Source organism: Hyla sarda, chromosome 12 (genome assembly GCF_029499605.1).
Source record: "Hyla sarda isolate aHylSar1 chromosome 12, aHylSar1.hap1, whole genome shotgun sequence".
Taxonomy (NCBI): Eukaryota; Metazoa; Chordata; class Amphibia; order Anura; family Hylidae; genus Hyla; species Hyla sarda.
The window spans coordinates 73,148,546-73,154,545 of NC_079200.1; positions in this window are offsets into that span (position 1 = coordinate 73,148,546).

Sequence of the window (6,000 nt, forward strand, 5' to 3'; positions counted from 1 at the left end):
TCCTGCTGGCTACAAGGGGGTTGGGGTCCTGTTGGCTACAAGGGGGGGGGGGCTGCTGGCTGCAAGGGGGGCCCTGCTGTCTAATGTCTGCAGCTATCTATATTACCTACAAGGGGATACTACCTACTATTAACGGCTATTTTACCTCAGAGTCCCCAGCACTAACTTTAATTTATAGGTAGATAGTGCAGGTGACCCGGTTTCTACCGCTGCTCATCATGTGAACATCAGTGCAATCGCTCCGGAGACATTGGTCTTGCCGCCAATGCAAATTCCCTGTTCTGCCCAATGGAGAAGAGAGAAATCTTGGCTCATACTACTGCAGCCGCCTCCATTGCACACAAGGAACCCACATATCAGCACGGTAAGCAGCGCCAGAAACCGGGTCCCCCTGGTGTCAGATTCCCTTTAAAATAAAAGTACTCCTACTTGGTATCGGCGAGTACTAAAATTAAAATATAGGTACTTGCACTCTGTCTTAAAAAAATGGTATCGGGACATTCCTAATAAATAGACAGAAAAATATAAGATATATATCCAGAAAAGAATGGTTCTTAAAAATCCCGAAAAAGGTGCAAAAGTTTAATTTCAAGTCTGTTAGCAATGTTTTAGTTCCTCCATGGAACAATTCTTAAAGGGGTACTCCGGTGCTTAGACATCTTATCCCCTATCCAAAGGATAGGGGATAAGATGCCTGATCGCGGGAGTCCCGCCGCTGGGGACCCCCGTGATCTTGAGCGGCACCCCGTTTGTAATCAGTCCCCGGAGCGGAGCGCCGGCGACCACAGGGCCGACGACGTGTGACGTCACGCCTCCGCCCCTGTGTGATGTCATGCTCTGCCCCTCAATGCAAGCCTACGGGAGGGGGCGTGATAGCTGTCATGCCCCCTCCGTAGGCTTCCATTGAGGGGCGGACCATGACGTCACATGGGGGTGGAGGCGTGACGTCACACACCGTCGGCCCTGTGGTCGCCGGTAATCAGACCCGGAGCGAACACGCTCCGGGGACTGATTACAAACAGGGTGCTGCATGCAAGATCACGGGGGTCCCATGCGGCGGTACTCCCGTGATCAGGCATCTTATCCCCTATCCTTTGGATAGGGAATAAGATATCTAAGCTCCGGAGTACCCCTTTAATGCTTTTTTTTTTTTTTTTTTTTAGTGATGCACCTTTCTTTTCTGGATATCTATGATCAGTCTTGGATGATGGAACTTCTACTATTGATTGGCTAAGTAAGTGTGCTGTATTCATTTCATTTGTGATAGATGGATATGGGGTAAATCAATAAATACCGTAAGTGTTTGTAATGATAGCTAGAAAAACATTAGATAGATATGATATAAATAGGTACATATATATTTGGATAGACCGATATGTTATATATTGATAGATAGATATGATATAGATAGATATGAAATAGATGAATGCATATATGTATATATGTATACACGTGTCTCGGGAAGAGTTTAGAAGAGGTTTGCTATGGGGATTTGCTTCTAAACTGGGCGTTTCCCGAGACACGTGTCATCAGAGAGCACTTAGACAGAAAAGAACAACCTTAACTTCAGAAGCTCATAAGTACTGAAAGGATTAAGATTTTTTAATAGAAGTAATTTACAAATCTGTTTAACTTTCTGGAGCCAGTTGATATATATATAAAAAAAAGTTTTTTCCTGGAATACCCCTTTGATGTCAAAACCTTGGCAACAAAAGTGAATACACCCAAAGTGAATACAGTGGTCCCTCAAGTTACAATATTAATCGGTTAATCCATTGTATGTTGAAACTGTCATGACCAACTGGGGGGACAGGGAGAGTGAGCCCTAAACTGACCCAAAAACCACTCTCCTTGCCTACTTGCCCATCCACCCTAAACTGTGGATCGACAACTGGGTGCCGGTCCCTCCCTGAACTAAAATGCAGTGTTGTAAAAACACATAATATACGTAGTCGATCACAGGCCAGAACAGAAATGGAAAACTACTAGACAAACAGACATACCAGACAGAATACAAATACTAACAGGGCAAAATATAATCAGACAAAATGATAAGGAAACATAGGACACTGTTCACACTGAGACACAGAACAAACAAACTGGACACTCCACTCCACTAAAGGAGTAGCCATTAATAGTAAAGCCAATATAGACTACTGGCCAGCGGACCCACTCCACCGTGTGGTCAGAATGCTGACCCAGTAGGAAACAGACATATAAAACACAGAACTTCATAAAAACACCAAACTCTACAACATAGAGGAACACTGGTCAGGATACTAGACAGAATATTTCTCAAGTTACAAGACTAGAACTTAATAGACTCCAAGACACCAAACAAGAATTATAAAATACAGAGCATGGATAACACTAGCAAGGCTAACTCAGTGTGAAAACAGACAAAGCAGAACCACCAAACATAATCCTAAAGCCGACTAATGTAACACAGACTAAAGTAGAAGGAGCATGCTATGTAACCATGGCTAAAACCCCAGATAAAATGACAAGATAAATACAAGATAAATGCTCAAGCAGACATAATCAGAATATTGCACAAACAGAAATAGTGTATTGCACTAAATAACCAGCACTGAATGCAGGAGAAGTCTGGCTAAAAATAGACACACCCGAGTTCTCATTCATTCAGAGCATTAACTATTCCCTATCCAGGGAGAATAGAAAACTGCTCTGAACATCCTAGTGTGTGAATACACACCTAAACAGAAAAATAAAAAAACAAATAAACAGACATTACAGAAACCATTGTATGTTGAGACCATAACTCTAAGGAAACCTGGTAATTGGTTCTGAAGCCACAAAAATGTCATCCAAAAATAGGAAAAAGCGAGGATTAATGAAAAGTAAGTAGATAACTAATATAGATAAAGCAAGTCCTTATATATAAAGGTAAGAAAGAGCTACTGGGAGCTGTAAATCACTGTCTATGTAGAGGACAGAAGCTTCTTCCGGGTCCTGTACAGTACATGCAATGTCCTAAAAATGTAAAATGGAGCCGCCCTTACCTGGTGTCCAAAAGAAGCAGCTAACTGTGGTACAGGTAAAGAGTAGTACAGAACATGTAGTACCACCCTGTACTGTAGAGGGTGCTACCAGACAGGAATTCAGTGCATACGCTTCAGTAATGCAGGTGTTTTACCACTGAATGCCCATTCTGATTGGTCAGTTCTTCCAGCCATTGACATGTTTCACACATCTGGACTGTCTGTAGCATTGTATGGTGAGTCTGGTTTCAAGTTACAATGATCCAGAAAAGACCATTGTATGTTGAAACTATTGTATATTGAGGCCATTGTAAGTTAAGGGATCACTGTATGTCTAAATTGGGCACAATTAGCCATTTTTCCTCCCTGTTGTCATTTGACTTGTTAGTGTTACAAGGTCTCAGGTATGAATGGGAAGCAGGAGTCTTACATTTGGTGTTATTGCTCTCACTCTCTGACACTGATCACTGGAAGTACAACATGGCACCTCATGGCAAAGAACAATCTGAAAATCCTGAAAAAAAGAATAGTTGCTCTACATAAAGATGTTCTAGGCTATAAGAAGTTTGTCAAAACCCTAAAACTTAGTTTCAGCACAGTTGGCAAGACCATACAGTGGTTTCACACAGGTTTCTCTCAGAACAAGCCTTGCCATGGTCAACCAAAGAAGTTGAGTGCACATGCTCAGCGTCACATCCAGAGGTTGTCTTTGGGAAATAGACGTATGAGTGCCACCAGCATGGTTAAAGGTGTGTGTGGGGCAGCCAGTGCTCAGCCCATATGCCGAACACTGCATCAGCTTGGTCTGCATGTCTGTCATCCCAGAAGGAAACTTTTTATAAAGATGATGAACAAGATAGCTTGCAAACAGTAGCTAAAAACAAACAATATGTTTTTTGGTCCGATGAGACCATTATAAACTTGTCTGCAGTAAAGCATGGTAGTGGGAGTGTCATGGTCTGGGGATATATGCTGGCACTTGGAAGCATATGCCAACCATGAATGCCAACATGTTCTGTGACATAATAAAGCAGAGCATGATCCTCTCCTCTAAAAGACTGGCCGCAGGCAGTATTCAACATGGTTACCCCAAACACATCTCCAATACCACCACTGCTTTGCTAAAGAAGCTGAGGGTAAAGGTGATGGACAAAGGTGACTGGCAAAGCATGTATCCAGAGCTAAACCCTAGTGAGGATCTTTGAGGCATCCTCAAATGAAAAGTGGGGGAGGGCAAGGTTTCTAACATCCACCAGCTCTGTGATGTCATCATGGAGGATTAAAAGAGGACTTCAGTGGTAACCTGCGAAGCTCTGGTGAACTCCATGCCCAAGAGGCTTAAGGTAATGCTGGAAAATAATCGTGGCCACACAAAATACTTTGGGCACAATTTCGACATTTACACTTAGGGGTGTAGTCACTTTTGCTAGCAAAGTCTAGATATTAACCCCTTCCCGCAAATGGACGTATATTTACATCCACTACGGGCTCCCGCTGTATGACGCACGCTCAGGAGCTGAGTGTGCATCATACCCGGTTGGTCAGCAGCCGGGCCCACGGCTAATGCCGAACATCACCTGATGTCTGGCATTAACCCTTTAGACTCCACAATCTAAGTTGATTGTGGCGTCTAAAAGCGGTAAATCCGGTTTCTGGCTAGCTCATCGGTTTGATCGGGACTGATGCAGTGAAACAGCGGCATCCCGATCAGCTGAGAAGACAGCGGGAGGTCTTCCTCCCTGCCATCCGATGGGTGTTCCAAACTTGCAGTTACCTATGCCAGGCTGAAGCACTAGAGCACCGATAACACTAATCAATGCTCTCCCATGGAGAAGCATTGATCAGTGTATGCAATCCAAAGATTAAATGTTATAGTAAAAAATAAGTAATAAATGTGATCCCCTTCCCTAATAAAAGTTTGAATCACCCCCCTTTTTACCATTTTTCAAATAAAATAATGTAAAAAAAAAAACAGAAACATATGTGGTATCGCTGCGTGCCTAAATGACTGAACTAATAAAATATAACATTAATTAAATTACAAACAGTGAAAGGCGAAAGCATAAAATAAAAAAACAAAGTCCAGAAATGCAGATATTTGGTCACTTCATATACTAGAAAAAAATTCATAAACTGCGATAAAAAAGGTGCCATCAAAACAAAAATGGCCCCGATAGTCCTACTAAAAACTACAGTTTACGTCGCGAAAAAATAAGCCCTTATACATCCCTGTATGCGGAACAATAAAAAAGTTATAGGGGTCAGAAGATGATACTTTTAAACATACTAATTTTTGTACAAAATGTTAGCATTTTTTTTAAGGATAGCTCCAATAGATAGATAGATACATAGATTTGAAATATATAGAAATGAGATGGATAGATGAATAGATGTTAGGTACTGTAGATATAAGGAATGGATACTTTATAGCTCCTCTGTGTATCTGGATATCAATCATATCTTGACAATAACCCAATTTGGCCCGGGCCGTGGTTTGCAGGCGGCTCATGAAACGTCTCTGCTTTATTTCATTAACAGGGTGGTGGTGGAAATTATTAATAAACAGTAAAATCAAGGGCTGTAACTAATACGTTCCATGCCTCCGGAGTTTTAAAGAGCAACATCTGTTTTCGGATTAACCTAAGTACCCAGAACATGTAATGATGGTCCAGATGATTTCTTTGACTCAGTCTACATAGCTCATTTCCGGCCACAGGAGAAGAACGGGCAATGAACACCTGTTACAGGTCGCACATCAGAGACCAAGCGATGAGCGCTAGTTGATAGGGCATTATAGCAAAAGCGTAAACCTCTGAATGGCAACTTTTGTTTCCATTGCTTGGTTTTCAGATGGAGATGGACCTAATAGAAAGTGGCACATTGAAGGGAAAACACCAACTACCTATCATTGTGAAAATATATGGTACAAGAAGAAATGTAAGAAAAATTGCACACAAAGAAAACCAGAATGACAAAACTACTGAAGTTAGAGTCAGGT